At 37.9% G+C, this 15666-nt stretch overlaps 1 protein-coding gene across 3 annotated transcripts in view; it reads left to right on the forward strand.

The window, feature by feature from the left end:
- The window catches only part of SOCS6 (suppressor of cytokine signaling 6), a 31088-nt gene that overhangs the window by 6344 nt on the left and 9078 nt on the right, over nt 1–15666 (forward strand). The gene's annotated exons all lie outside the window — the stretch shown is intronic.

The following is a 15666-nucleotide window of genomic DNA, read 5'->3' on the forward strand; positions in this document are numbered from 1 at the left end:
TGAGCTGTAGGAGCTGTACCATCAGCCTAGAGATTCTTTTCTCTCCTCTCCTAAGTAGGGTTACCTGTTTTCCATTTCTTGGTTTACTTCCTTGATTTGATGGAGCGTAACCTCCTAGTAGCTTCCTAGTAAGGTGATGGGGTGTGTGTGTGTGCGTGTGCGTGTGTGCGTGCGCGTGTGTGTGTGTGGTGTGTTTGAGACCTTGCATGTCAGAAAATGTCTGTGTTCTAAATATTTGCTTTATAGCCTGACTGTATAGAATTCTAGGTTACTGTTGTAGTCAGCATAGAATAGGTTATGCTGCAGTGGCAGATTAACTCTGAAATCTCAGTGCGTAAATAAATGCTTATTGCTTGGTTTCGCCAAGTCTGCTGGGGGCCTGGGGCTCCTCTGGCATCTTCCTGCAGTTCCCCATCGTATCACCCCATGGCTCGGGGTTACCACAGCAGGTGCAAAAGAGAGCTGACAGGTCACAAGCTGGCACTAAATATTTGGCCCAGAAGTGACACATGTCACTCGTGCTCACACTGCATGGGCCAGAACCAGTCATATGGCCCTGCAGGGGTGCGGGGAAACGTGGGGTGCTCAGAAGAGTTGTTGACTATAAACGTGTGCCGCGTTGGAAGCAGCCTTCCTCCTGGAATTTTGAAGACATTGCTCCACTAACTTCCAGCTTTCAGTGTTATCACTGTGTCAGTTGCCATCTCTTTCCCAGTCGTTTGTATGTAAATTTTTTCTCTTTCTGGAAGCTTTATAGTATCTTTCTGTTATTGTCTAAATTTTAAAATTTCACCACGATGTGCCTGATTATTATTTTTTCTTCTTTGGGTGTACTGAGCATTCCATGGGTTCTTCAGTGTGTAAACTTGTGTTCTTCAGTTCAGGGGAGAATTTAACATTTTCTTTTGTAATGCTTTCCCCTTCATTTTCTTTCTTTTCCTGACTAAAGCTCTTTTTTTGTTGGATGTGGGACCTCCTGGATTGATATATTAATTTTTTTTAGCCTTTTCTCAAATATTTAAGTCAGTTAATTTTCTGGTTCTTTTTTGGGGGGAAGATTTTTTTCAGTTTTTCTTCTGTTGAATTTTTATTTTGGTTTATAGGAGTTTTTGTTTTCTAACTGTTCTACCCCCACTTTTTAATAAATTGCATCTGACTCTTGTTTCAGATTTGCGATATTTTTTCTTAGGCTTGTTTCTGTTGCCTTCCCTTCCAATAGGCTTAGATTTCAGCTTTCTCTCATTTGTTTAAGCCAGTTAACTCTGTTGTCATTTGTTTTCCAGTTTTCACTGTCCTTGTGTTTTTGTGTGCGTGTGTGTGGAGATTAAAAAAGCATATGTTTCATTAGAAGCTCATCCAAAGTTTTTTTGTTCTTTTTAATAGTTTTTGTTTATTTTGCTAGGATCAGTGAACATTAAAGTCTTTTACTTTGGGGGAAACCCAAATCTAATTTTTCTTTAAATAAAGGTTTTCAGTGTGTTTTCAGTTAGTGCTGTCATGAAGCCACACCTATGTCACTGAACTTTGTGTAACTTAATTTATGAAATGCCTGCTGATCTATGGTGGGTAACATGAATTATTTTTAAGTTAGATCATTTTAAAAGCGTCAAGAGATCCCCTGTTTGGCAGCCTATAATAAGTGATTACTTTTGACAATTAAGTTATCATTTTACAGTGTGTATAACCTTTTCCATTTTGTAAGATTTTTATATTTGCTTAATAGGGCTGTATCATTCATTTGAATAATTATTGCTCTGCAGGATGCCCTTTATCGCTAATGATCAGTGAATGTGGTTTACATTCACTCTTAATATACATTTAATAAATCTTTTGTGGATTACTTTTTGTACCCCAAATCTGCTCTTCTTTATTAGGTATACTTATATAAAATGAGGAAAAGATTGTTTTAACTAAAATCTCTTATTCTCTAATGCAGATTGAATGAAAAACTCTTACATATTCTATGCAAAAGCATTTGAACACATAATTGACACATTACATTTTAAATTGGAGCTTTGTGTTAAGACCTAAAGGCTGAAAGCGGTCAAAGCAGTTGCTTTACTTTTCAATTATTTTTATGTGCATGTTGCCATTAGGAGTTAAAAATTTTTGCTTTAGTAGTTCATTATATTTAAGAGACTTTATGTATGAACAAATTTTGAAGAAAGAGAAGTAGAGAAGGAACTCTGTCATTATACTATTTGGTACAGCACCCCTGTCCCAGAATAAAAATAAACAGCAAACAGATATTTGGGCCCTACTTAATTGTCAACAGTTTGTCAAAAAATTCTCAAAGGATCTTACCTACTTCGTAGTTTAACCAATAGTTTAATACTTCCTTATAGGCAGTGGAAGTGGTGAGACTAGGGATTTACTATGGTTTTAGCTAAAATATTGGTAAGTTCCTGGAAAGGTGTAAAAATGTATACATTTTAAAAATTAGCATGTATATACATAAAGACAGTAATGAATTGGTAATAGGTGTACTACTTTTTAAATACAACATGTTAAAATCTGAATCAAAAAATTGAGAGTGAGTTTATTTCATTAATCAAATCTTATAAGCCAGCTCCATTAACAGTTTAAATGACTTAATTTATGAACATTTGTTTTGTATTCAATTTAATAGGAATGTGTTGAACGCAGTTATAGGAAAAGATACTTAGAAGTGCTCACAAAGAAGTTCTCTACCGGTTAAATTTCTAAGTCTCTGCATATTTTTGTTTTCATTGAATCAGATAATTTTAGAGCTTGATGTGTTTTAGAGATCAACCTCTTTATTTTATATGGGGAATCTGAGACTCACTCAGTGTCACATAGCAAACTTAGTGCTACATTGTATTTTTGTATCTAGCCCACAAAGTGGGATTTGAATCACTTGAAAATTTATTAGGCCTAGAGTCTGTCATACAGAGTGAAGTAAGTCAGAAAGAGAAAAACAAATACCATATGCTAACACATATATATGGAATCTAAAAAAAAATGGTTTTGATGAACCTAGGGGCAGGACAGGAATAAAGACACAGACGTAGAAAGTGGACTTGAGGACACGGGGAGGGGGAAGGGTAAGCTGGGATGAAGTGAGAGAGTGGCATGGACATATATACACTACCAAATGTAAAACAGATAGCTAGTGGGAAGCAGCCGCATAGCACAGGGAGATCAGCTCCGTGCTTTGTGACCACCACCTAGAGTGGTGGGATGCGGGGGTGGGAGGGAGACGCAAGAGGGAGAAGATATGGGGATATATGTATATGTATAGCTGATTCACTTTGTTATACAGCAGAAACTAACCCACCATTGTAAAGCAATTATACTCCAATAAAGATGTTAAAAAAAGAAAATTTATTAGAGCGTTTGCTGTAATTATAAATTCATTCTTAATTTTAAATTATATGGCAACTTTAAGTCTACTTTTCTTAACTTAATTATGTTTAAATGTCTCTATCTACCTTTGTAGCCATGCAAATATTCATATTGCTTTTTAAAAAAAAACTTATTTATTTTAAATTTATTTTTGGCCGTGTTGGGTCTGTTGCTGCGCGTGGGCTTTCTCTAGTTGCGGTGGTTTCTCTTGTTGTGTGCAGGCTTCTCACTGCGGTGGCTTCTCTTGTTGCAGAGCATGGGCTCTAGGTGTGCGGGCTTCAGGAGTTGTGGTGCGTGGGCTCAGGAGTTGTGGTGCGTGGGCTCAGTAGTTGTGGCTCGTGGGCTCTAGAGTGCAGGCTCAGTAGTTGTGGCGCACGGGCTTAGTTGCTCCGCGGCATGTGGGATCTTCCCGGACCAGGGCTCGAACCCATGTCCCCTGCATTGGCAGGCGGATGCTTAACCACTGTGCCACCAGGGAAGTCCCCATATTGCTTTTTAAAATAAAGCTTATTGTGTGAAGATCCAGAGGATCTAAAAAAAGTGAAAGCAATTCTATTACATTTACTACATTTCAGTTATTTAGTGAGGAGTTGGAGATTTTACCCTCCTTGCAAGCTATCAAGTTAGCCAGAAACAGTTTCATGGTTGCTGCCAGACGACATGAGACTCCTGGGTCAGAGATAAAGGACTTTGTTACTCAGGATAGTGACAGGCATCTGGTGCCAGTTCCCTGAGCACCAGTGCAGTGTTGAGAGAAGACTGGGGTGGGGGTGGGGACAGAGGGGAAAGCAGGGAACTAATTAGGAGGCCATTGCAGTGATGCAGGCAAGGTAGGACAGCAGCTTGGTCCAGTGTGGTGATTGGACCCCAAAGTGATTGGATTTTGCATATATTCTGAAGATAGGAATTGAGATTTTGTGACCTGTTGCAGCGGTCCCCAACCTTTTTGGCACCAGGGACCGGCTTCATGGAAGGCAGTTTTTCCACGGACGCGGGGCTGGGGCTGGTGGTGTGGGAGGTGTTACGGTTCAGGCGGTGACGGGAGCGACAACCACGGGCAGCGGCAGATGAAGCTTCGCTCGCTCGCCCACCGCTTACCTCCTGCTGTGCGGCCCGGTTCCTAAGAGGCTGAGGACCGGTATCAGTCCGAGGCCCGGGGGTTGGGAACCCCTGACCTATTGGATGTGGAGTGAGAGAAGGAAAAGCCATGGGTGATTCTGAAGGTTTTGATCTGAGCAGTTGGAAGAACAGAGTAACCATAAATGAAAGTGGGAAAAACTGCAGGTAGAGCAGGTTTGGGGGTGGGATGGGAAAAAACCCAGAGTGTAGTTTTGAACGTGCTAAGTCTCAGATGTCTGTAAGAGAGCGCAGCAGCAAAGTCGAGAGGGGAGTTGACTGTGACTGGGCTAAGTAAAGAGATGAAAGTTTGGAAGTGGATGACGCATCGTTATTCCATGCATGAGAATGCGTGACGTTGCTGAGGGACGTGAGTGTAGATGGAGAAGAAATGACCAGGGTCTGAGTGCAGGGTGCCCCAACATTAAGAGATGAGAGGCTGAGTGTCTGAGGGGTGACCAGCTGTGTCAGGTGCTGCTGGTAGAGTGTGTAAGATCAGGACTGAGAGCCGGTGCCGGATTTGCAGTGGAGACATTATGAGTGACCTTGGCAAAAGCAGTTTCTGTGTAATGGTGGTGGAGTAGGTCTCTGGCTTGCGTTTAAGAGAAAATGGGAGAAAGGGAATTGTAGGTCTCAAGTATGCATGATTTTCCCAAGGCGTTTTGCTGCAGGGGGCACTGAAGAGGTAGAACCATAGATTGTGGGGAAAGTGGGGTCAGGACAAGTTTATTTGTATCTGTGAGAAGTGACATTTTTAGGAGTGATCCAGTAGAGGGAAATTTTTGGAAGGGGAAGGAGACCAAGCGCACCAGTGGAGGGGGCCCTGTAGAAAGGTGCGTGGATGTATATAATAAAAGGATGGATATGGGTTGATGTGGTGTTGGAGTCTGCAGTTTTCTTCTGAAGTTCTTAATTTTCTCTGTGAAATAGGACACTGGGCCATCCGCTGAGCTTGAAGATGGGGGAGTAGGTGTTGGAAGTATGAGGAAAGATGTGACATGGTCGGCAAGGAAAGTGAGAGGTGAATGGACCAGGGGAATGTGGTTTGATTTCCAGGCGGCATTAAGGCTACATCTGAGGTTCATGGTGATGACTACAAAGTGAGACCAGCCAGAGTGGTCACGTGTTTCTCCAGCCACGTTCCCTGTAAGGGTGCAGGCGTGGTGCAGGGAGAGTCGGATTTAATGGGAGTTGTGGTTTTGCCAGGGGAGTTTTTCAGGGTGAGAATGGGGGAAGGGAATTGAAGGTACGAGCTGGGGAATGATGGTGATTAATCATGGGATATAAGCTGAAGTAGGGAGGGACGAGGGTCATTGAAGAGCTGGTGGGGTTATTACTCTTAGCATTTAAACTTTAACTATTTCATATACCAAATAAAAAGTAACGTCAGATTTGCAAAAAGTTATTTTAAGTGGGCTGAGGAGGAGGGGGCTGTCTAGTTTGTAATAAAACAAAAATAATGCAATATTCTTATCTACTGATTTACTTTTCTGTTTGGTGGTCATGCCATGTACGAAAGCCAAGAAAAGACCTTGCGTTCTGCACTGACCTGATGGATCTACTCAGCCATTCCCTTTTAAAAAGTACCTTAAGAACAAACAAATTTACAGACTTTATTCTTATGAAAACACTCCATGTTTATTATAGAATATTTTGAAAATAAGGTATTGAAAATAATATTTACAAAGTCTTCTATGATCCAGTTGACAGTTATGCTGTATTTCTTTCTGGTCTGATTTTCCTCCCTATTCTTTCTACATAATCGAGGCCACACTTTACATAAGATTTTGTTTCCTGTGTTTTTGCACTTAACAAATGAACAATATGAACTTTTCCCCCATGTTATTTTTAACTGTATAAATATCAATTTTACTGGTTCCCTAAAGTTCCATTGTGTAGATGTGTAAAAATTTTGTTTACGGTTCTCATAATGTTGGAAATTAGAATGTTTCTGGTTTTTTAAATTTAAATTTATTTTTCACCACATAATCAGGGGACATTGTTACGTTTTGTTTTCATATTCAAGATTTATAAAAATAGCATTAGTGGGTCAAGAGTATGAATATTTTTAAGAGTTGCATATAGCCAAGTGATTTTTTACAACTATATTAAGACATTTTTAAGTAGGGAATATCATCATTTAGAAAAATCTTTGCTGATTTGACTTGTGAAAAATCACTGCTATTTTAATTTGCATTTCTTTGATTCTTATGAGGGTCAATATTTTTCTGTGAATGTGTTGAGCCAATTGGTTATCCCTGTGGAAAAATGCAAATTAATCCCTACCTCACACATAAGTCAGTACTAACCAAGTATTAACCAAGGACTTACATGTGAAAGGCAGAACTTTTAATACTTTTTTATAGGAAATAACAGGAGATACATGCTTTCATTGTTGGAAGAATTTCTTAAGACAGTAGAAGCGGCCTACAATGAGGGAAGACTTACAAATTCGACTAAAATACAGTGAGAAACTTAAGTTCTTCAAGACACCACAAAAAGAATAAAACGTCAATACACAAGTACTATACAGCTGTAGAAAAAAGAAAGTAGATGATCTGTATAAACTGATACGGAGTGATTCCTAAGGGTCTGAAATTATCTGCCTTTTCATAAATCTTTGTTTTCTGTATATCTAGGCAAGCATTTTAATCATTCTTTCCTGTAATAAGGAAAAAAAAAAATGTTTAAAAGCCAACTCATTTTATGTTGCCACCAGTGATGTAGGAGGGTTCCAGTTGCTCTACATTCTTGCTAAGGCTGGGTCTTGTCCTTCTAGTGGGTGGGTGGTGGTATCTCATTGTGGTTTTCATTTACATTGTCCTCACGGCCAGTAGTGTTAAGCACCTTTTCGTGTGCTTACTGGCCATTTGTGTGTCTTTGGTAAAAGGTCTTATTTAAGTCTTTTGCCCATTTAAAAACAGGTTATTTATCTTTCATTCAGTCTTAAAAGAGTTCTTTATATATTTGTTCTGGGTACAAGTCCTTTATCAGATATATGGTATGCAAATATTTCCTCCCAGTCTGTGGCTTTTCTTTCCTCTTAATGATGCATTTTGCAACACAAAAGTCTATAATTTTAATGAAGTCCCAATGTTCACTGGTTTTTATGAATAAGCTTCTCAAGTTGTATGCTGTTAGTTTATCTCCAAAATGCTGAAATGGTTGCTTTTGACAGTTTGGCCCAGCTTTATAGTTGCTTTTTACAGAGGGGATTTATTAGCTTCCCTTTCCATCATGCCAGAAGTGGATCCCCCTTGGGATATAATTTTTAATTCCTGTTTTCAGATGAGGAAACTGAGGCATGGATGCCCAAGATCACTGGGCAGTGGTGGCTGTGATTTGAACTCGGGCAGGGTGGCTGCAGAGTCTCTGCTCAGAACCACAGGGCTCTGTCCTCCCAGGCTCCAAATTGTGTCAACACACTCAGATAAAGTGACACGTGACGGGAAACTGCCAATGGTCAGCTCTTGTGTCTGTTGCTTGGCAACTTCCCTTTGTGACTTTGGGCCAATCGTTAAACATGCTAAGGTTTCCTTTACTCTTCTATAAAATGGAGATAAAGATAGGACCTTCCAAATAGAGTTCTTGTGAGGATTCAAGGAGATTAGTGTGCATTTTAGTGCATAGTAACCTCCTAGTGAGTGGTGCTTGTGGTGGTGTTAGTAGCCGTAGTGACAGGACGCCTCCCCTCTTCCTCCTGGTGTGAGTTAGGTCTCTCTGAATGATGGTCGCATCCTAAATGTGTTCCTTTTACAACCCTTCTGCAAATGCTTGCTTACTTAAATTCTCTACTGGAATCTAAGGGCCTGGAGGGTAAGGACTTTATCTTTCATCCCTGCGTTTTTACTGTGGTTTGGAGCTATCTCCTTATACTGTCTAAGGAAGTGCAGTGTTTTATCAGTGTCAAGACAAGTATGTGAGCTGGAGTGATAAATACTGTAGGAGAGGGAGGCAAAGAGGTGGGCATAGTTAAGGAAACATACAGAAATTGTAGTGAATGATGAGAACCACTTGTATGGAGTGGTACCGAGGTTGTTTGATGTCAGGGATTTGGCTGGATCAGGTGTACATTCCTGGTGTTCGTAGGGATCAGGGCTGCTGGGAGAGTCTGGGTTGTGAATAGGAAGCAAAAGGCTGAAAGAAGAGGGTGCGGTATATGGAATGAGACAAGGCAAGGTGCAAAGGGGAAGTTGGATCAGGAGATTAGAAGCTGGGGAGAATTGGGAACAGTTTAAGCAGGTTTAGAGAGATGGATGATTAAGGAAAGCTGTTGAGACCTTACCTTTGACCCTGAGGGCATCAGAGTCCTGCTTTTCAGGACACCAGGTGGCTGAAACACACAGACACACATTCCTTTACACAGGCTGCAGATTTTCTTTTGTTTCTTTTGTAAGGGGGGAGGGTGGCCATTGTTCTGTAGTAAAGTGAAACCTGCGCCATTGCTACAGGAAGATCTGTAGAAAATGTGTGTCTTGAATGTAGGGCTTCCTGATCCCATTTCCTATTCACTAGAAGTGTAATCACTGATACTTGGATATTCTTTGAGACATTTACTATACATACTTAGGCATATAAATAAATACACAAATGGGATCATATTTGCATTTTATTTTGTAACTTGCCTTTTTCTAACAATATATCTTAGACCCCTTTCTTTATATAATATTCCATCGTATTGATGGATTAAATTTATTATACTAGTCCACTGATTTTTGATGTGTATTTTTATTGTTGCTCCCTGATATTTAGATTAATTCCACATTTTTACCAAGATGAATTATGCAGCAAAAGTCTTGTGTAGTGATTAAGTGGACTCGTTCTGTAGAATCAGTTGTGTGATCTTAGGCAAGTGCTGTGATCTCTGCCTCAGCGTCCCCATTTACGCCATGGGAATGTTACTATTGTTACGACTGCCTTTAGCTGCAAGCACCTGTATAGCTTACTGTGTGGTAAGCATTTTTTAAGGACATCACGTTTATGAACACATTTAAATCTCACAACTAACTTGCATGATTGATACTGTTATTTCTAAGATAACACACTGATAAAAGGTGGACCTGGGATATACGTGAACGCGTGCATTCTGGTTTCAGAGGAGTGCTTCCCACTGTGCTATACTTCTTGTGCCTAGTACCAAACTTACTGGGTTATCAGGATTAAATGAGACACAGTGTATTCCAAAGGCTTAACCCAAGGCCTGGCACATATTAGGCCAACATGCGGCCTATATTTACCAATAGTAGGCCATTACTAGGTAAATGATTAAGTAATATTAGTTTCGTTTTGTTTTTTTATTTCTGTAGGGAACATCGTTTTCCATATGTTCCTGTTTTTGGCATGAATATGGATCCAAAAGACAAATTCCTAATAGCATAATTATTGGTTAAAGCATATGTGAATTTTAAAATTTTGATAAATATTTTCAAATAATCCTCCACAAGCTGTACCAATTTGCACTTCAACAATTAGTTATCAGTGCTAGTTTCCCATACCTTTGTCAACGTTGTTATTTAGTTCTTTCAAACTCATTGGTGAAAGATATTATCTTGTTTTGCTTTGAATTTCCTTTTTAGTGAATTTTTAAGGTTGATATACAGTTTACATACAGTGAACCGCACCCTTTATAGTGTACAGTCTGTTGAGTTTATACAAATGCATTCCGTCATGTAACCACCATCACAATCTCATCGTAGAACACTTCCCATCACACCCAAATTCCTTTAATTTCTTTGTGTTGAATGAGTTGAGAATCTTCTAGGGTGTCGATTGGCCACTTGAATTCATTTTCTCCCTCTCTTGCTTGCCTGATTTCTCTCTTACTTGTTTTCTTGACTTCTTTTCTTCCATCGTTCTTTTTGTGTGAACTGTTCCTTTGTATATTTTGCCCGTTTCCTTATAGGATTGTGTGCCTTTCTCTTACTGATTTCTAAGAGCATGGTCTATGTGACAGAAATTAATCCTTGGTCATATGTGTTGGCAGTTTTCCTCCAGTTTGTTTTTTGGCTTTATTTATGCCACTTTTTGGCTATCCAGAAATGTATACATTTTGCATTGTTACATTTGTCAATCTTTTTCTTTATGGAGTCAAGGTTTTATGTTGTGCATAGAAAGTCTTTCTTGCAGTGCAGGTTTCTTAAGAGTTTCCTTCAACTTTCATTTATTTATTTATTTTGTTTACATATTTGATCCTTCTGGAATTTATTTTTACATAAGAAATAAAGTCAGAGTCTTGCTTTCCCCACCACTCCCAAATGGTTTTCCAACCTACTCTCATCGTTTCTTTAATAACCCACCTTTCCTCCGGTAGTTCAACCTGTCTTCTTAGTTACAGAGCCTTTCCTATGTGTCTGGTCTGTTTCTTGACTGCTAGTCTTTTTCCCTCCAGGTTTAAGCGCTCACAGTGTGTTCTGACATCCAGTGAAGCTCATCCTCCTTCATTTGTCCTTTAGGATTTTCCTGACTCTTTTCATTGCTTATATGTCAGAGTTAACTTCAATATCATTTTGTCAGGTTTCTTGCAAAGACATCGTTGATGTTTTCATGGGATCTTGAATTAACATTTTGACAGAATTGAATTGTTTTATTGAAGAACAAGATAAGTCTTTCTATATATTTAGATCTCTTATGACCCTCTGAGGAGTTTTAGAGTTTTTCATGAAGTTTTGGACATTTAAAAAATTAATTTCATCTTTTTAAAAAGTGTTATAAGTAGAATCTAGTCTTTTATTATATTTTCTTACCAGCTTTTAAAATATATAGAATTACTAGTGATTTTTTACATATACATTTTGTAAGCAGCTACTTAACTGAGTTTTCTTCTTTCCCCCCTCATAGTTTCTCAGCTGCATCTGTTGTATTTCCAGATATTCATTCAATCATGTCACTTGTAAATAATGACAATTTGTCTCCTCCTTTCCAATATTTATACTTATTTCTTACTCTTGTCTAATTAATTGGATAATATGTTAAAAATAATGCTAATTAATAGTATTGATAATTGGCATCCTTGTTGCTGGCTTTCAGCATTTCTTCATTATTCATTATGGCTCATAGTTTTGTTATATGTATCGTGTTAAATGTCCATCTATTTCTACTAATAAATTTGCAAATATACAGCCATGCTAGCCACCCTGGGATGTGCCTTATCTAGTTGAACTGTTTCCCCCCACTACTCTGAATGTTTGCTGATGTTTAAGATCTCTGTTTTGGTATTCATAAGTGAGATTGGTGTTTTTGTGTTTTAGAATTTGTTGTCTTTGTCTAGTTGTGGTATCAATGTTCTTTTGACTTCAAAAATAAATTTGGGAGCCTTTTTTTTTTCCTCGCTGTGCCCTGAAGTAGTTTAGTGAGTATTGGACATATATCTTTAGTGACTTGTCACTTTTTCTCCCCAAGGGAAGAGAGGGCCATGGTAGTTCTTGGATAACTTTCTCAGGTTCTTTGACAACTGTTAGCCTCTTTTGGATTCCTACCTCTTCTGATACAAATTTTGGTAATATATATTTGCCGTAAAATTATCCATTTCATCTGAGTTTCAGGTTAATTTTCATAGCATTTCAAAGTACTCGTACATATTTTGATTTCTCATAGATCCATAGTTATTGCTCTTTCCATTTCTAATTTTGTGTAAATACATTTTCCCTTTTTTCTTGATTATGACAGCCAGTTGTTGTTAGCTTATGCCTTTTTTCATTCTTTTCTATTAGAGGATTTTTTTCCCAAAATAATTAGGATTGGTATTTATCAGTTAATGGAAAAACTTCACTGAAACATACATTCATGTACTTTTAAACATTTTATTTTAAATTAAAAGAAGTAAATATGCACTCTCATTCATTTCCAAGTGTAGGGCCAATGTCTTTTCTTTAAATAATCAGTGACTAAAAACTCTGTCAGTTTGAATTATGTCATCTCTAGCCTTCCATAATGCATCATCTATGATTTCCAGTTTGGCATTTCTTTTAAGTAAAATTATAATCACACTTGCAAAGCAACCTTCGTACAAAGGCTGAGATATTTTTTGAAGTAACGTTTTCATAGTCCTTTAGAGTGGTTTTGCTTACACCTAATTCCACAGAAAATTTTTTTAGCCATCTGCATTTATTTAGTGTTTACAAATTGATTAACTTTTTTTTGTAGAAAGAACTTTAAAAAAAAAAAGACTCTAAGTTCAGAAAAGTTTAGATGAGCATCAGCAATGCCCAGGAACTATTTCAGTTACTGGGGTCTAACAAGTGACCAAGTGATAGTGTTCCTGATCTCAAATAGAATACAAGAAGATATAATTCAGCTGATAGAATAAGAAAATCACAGGAATGCTGAAGAAGAGGAGAATCGGAAAGAGGTGGCTAATAGAAATTTTACGATGTTTTGAAACTTTATGAGGCAGTTGGTTTTAGTGTGTTGTTTTTGTGTAACATATGATTGGATTTTAAAAACCAGATCTGAAAGTCTTTTTCTTTTTATAGTTGGGTGTATCCCATTCATATTTATTGGCATAACAAACATTGGGACCTAAATTCCATCTCCTGTTATATTGGCCATTGACCTTATTTTCTTTTTTTATATGGTCTGTTTCTTTCCCTCATTTCTGCTTCTCCCTTTATAGAAAGGCTTTAGTACCTCTTTTTTATTTTTCCTTTTTTATAAAGGTAATGGCAGGTAGTGACCTGACAGATTCAGGAGCAGTGGAGTAGAATCCAAGGAGCTGACCTGGAAGGGCATGAGCCATGTCACGCTCAGAAACTGACTGGAAATTGAAATGCAGAGATGGTTACAACAGTGAACCTCCTATCTTGCTGACTTTTAATGTGGATGCTTTGCTTACATTAAAAGTCTTTCTCTTTGTTCTTTTAAACTGTCTTCACAGATAGTTTAAGCTATCAGTTCTCAAAGTATGGTTTGTGGATCCCCTTTCATAATAATGCTAAAACATTATTTGCCTTTTTCACCGTATTGCCATTTTTGCCAAGGGTGCAAAAGCAATGTGAATAAAATTGATGGTGCCTTACCACGAACAAGGCAATGGCACTAACTGTGTAATAGTATTAAACTTTCATAGGAGTCATATGTTCTTCACCTCCAAGCACTTGAGGTAAGAAGAAAATTCCAGTTACATTTAAGAATGTCATTGATGAAGCTATAAAAATTATTAATTTTATTACATTTTGACCTTGAGTACACACCTTTTCAAAATCCTTATGATGAAATGGAAGTGCGTAGGAAGCACTTGTACCACATACTAATGAAGGTGTCTTGAGTGAAGCCTTGTGCCATTGTTTGAGTTACTTACTGAACTAGCTGCTCTTTCATGACACGCCACTTTTACCTAAAAGAACAATTGACAGACAAACTACGGTTAATCAATTTGAGTGTTTAGTCGATATTTTCTCATAAATGGTCAAAGTAAAGCCTTTCTCTTCACTGACAATATCGTTGCCCACGTTAAATTCAAGCAAAAATTAGAACTGTGGAAAACTTCTGTCTACCACTGTTTGCTTAACTGCTTCCCAGTACTTACAGACTTTTCTGATGAGGCCAGTGGTGATATTAAATGTAATTTTCTGATATTGTATAATGAAATAACTAATACATGATGTTAAAAAATCATGCATGCATAAAAGATTCATTCAAAATGTCACCGAGACCAATGGATTTAAATGTAGTAGAGTAAAAAAATTCTTGATATGGCTGTAGATTTCTTAGCACTACTAACTTTTAAGAAACTAGCACTTGATTTTGTTCTAGTATCACAAGAAGACTATCCACAGTTATATGAAAAGGTTATTAAATAAAATATCCTCCCCTTTCCAGTTCTATATCTGTAGGAGGTTGGATTTTCTTCTTACACTTTAACTGAAACAACATATTGTTAACAGATTGAATGCAAACACAGACGAGTGCAGTTGTCTTGTCAGACAGAGAAAAGATTTACAATAACGTAAAACAGTACTACTTCTCTCACTGAATTTTTATTGTTTGGGAAAATGTATTTATTTTTCTTGAAAAGTTATTTATGTTAACATGTAGTGAGTAAATTGTCATTTAAAAATGAATTAATAAATGTTTTTATTAAATTTCTAATTTCTAATAGGGATTAAATGTAATAGAGTAAAAAAATTCTTGATATGGTTTCAGATTTCCCAGGGCAACTAACTTTTTTTTTTTTTTTGCTGTGTTGGGTCTTTGTTGCTGCGCGTGGGCTTTCTCTAGTTGCTGCCAAGGCGACTACTCTTCGTTGTGGTGTGCGGGCTTCTCATTGAGGTGGCTTCTCTTGTGGAGCACGGGCTCTAGGTGTGCGGGCTTCAGTAGTTGTGGCTCAGGCTCTAGGGCGCAGGCTCAGTAGTTGCGACGCACGGTCTTAGTTGCTCCGTGACATGTGGGATCTTCCCGGACCAGGGCTCGAACCCATGTCCTCTGCATTGGCAGGCGGATTCTTAACCACTGCGCTACCAGGGAAGCCCAGGGCAACTAACTTTTAAGAAACGATTTCAGTAGATATAACCCACAAAGACAGAGCTTTTTGTGGTCTTCAATAATTTTTAAAAGGACAAAAAGGTCCTGAGACAGGAAAGTTTGGGAACCGCTGACTTAAGCACTAGCATGACCAACAGGGCAGCTTGTTACAGGGGAAACGTGAGCTTTGGTGTCAGAAGCCAGGATCAAATTCTGGATCTGCTAGTTTTCCTAGTGGCAAATTATTTAACTTATTTGGGCAAGTTCTAATCTCTCTGAGACTCAGTTTCCTCACTTGTAAAATGGCAATAATAACGCTATTTTGTTTGTTGAAGGTTAGGTAGTTGTTTTGATGTTGTCCTTTAAGTTTTTTCATTAGGTGTTACAATGGCAAGCATGACTACCTCCAATCATTCCTTAAAAAAGAGATTGTGAAATTATTTGAAGATATTTTCTTCTGCCAGTATGGATAAAGTATTCATGTCTAAAACTTCCCCTTGAACCTTTATACACATTTTCAAGTATATGTGTAAACTTAAAATTTTACAATTAGAAAAGCAGTGAAACTAATTCAGAACATTTACTTCGGCATGATGAGACAGATGGTAATCCTATAAAAAGATGGCATATATTTTTAGAAGTGCAAACAGAAAAACAGATACTTTTAAAAATTCCAGAGTAATCTTTGCCTAGAAAATGAAGGGAAGAGATAAAAGACCATATGGC

Source organism: Balaenoptera ricei, chromosome 14 (genome assembly GCF_028023285.1).
Source record: "Balaenoptera ricei isolate mBalRic1 chromosome 14, mBalRic1.hap2, whole genome shotgun sequence".
In the NCBI taxonomy this organism is placed as follows: Eukaryota; Metazoa; Chordata; class Mammalia; order Artiodactyla; family Balaenopteridae; genus Balaenoptera; species Balaenoptera ricei.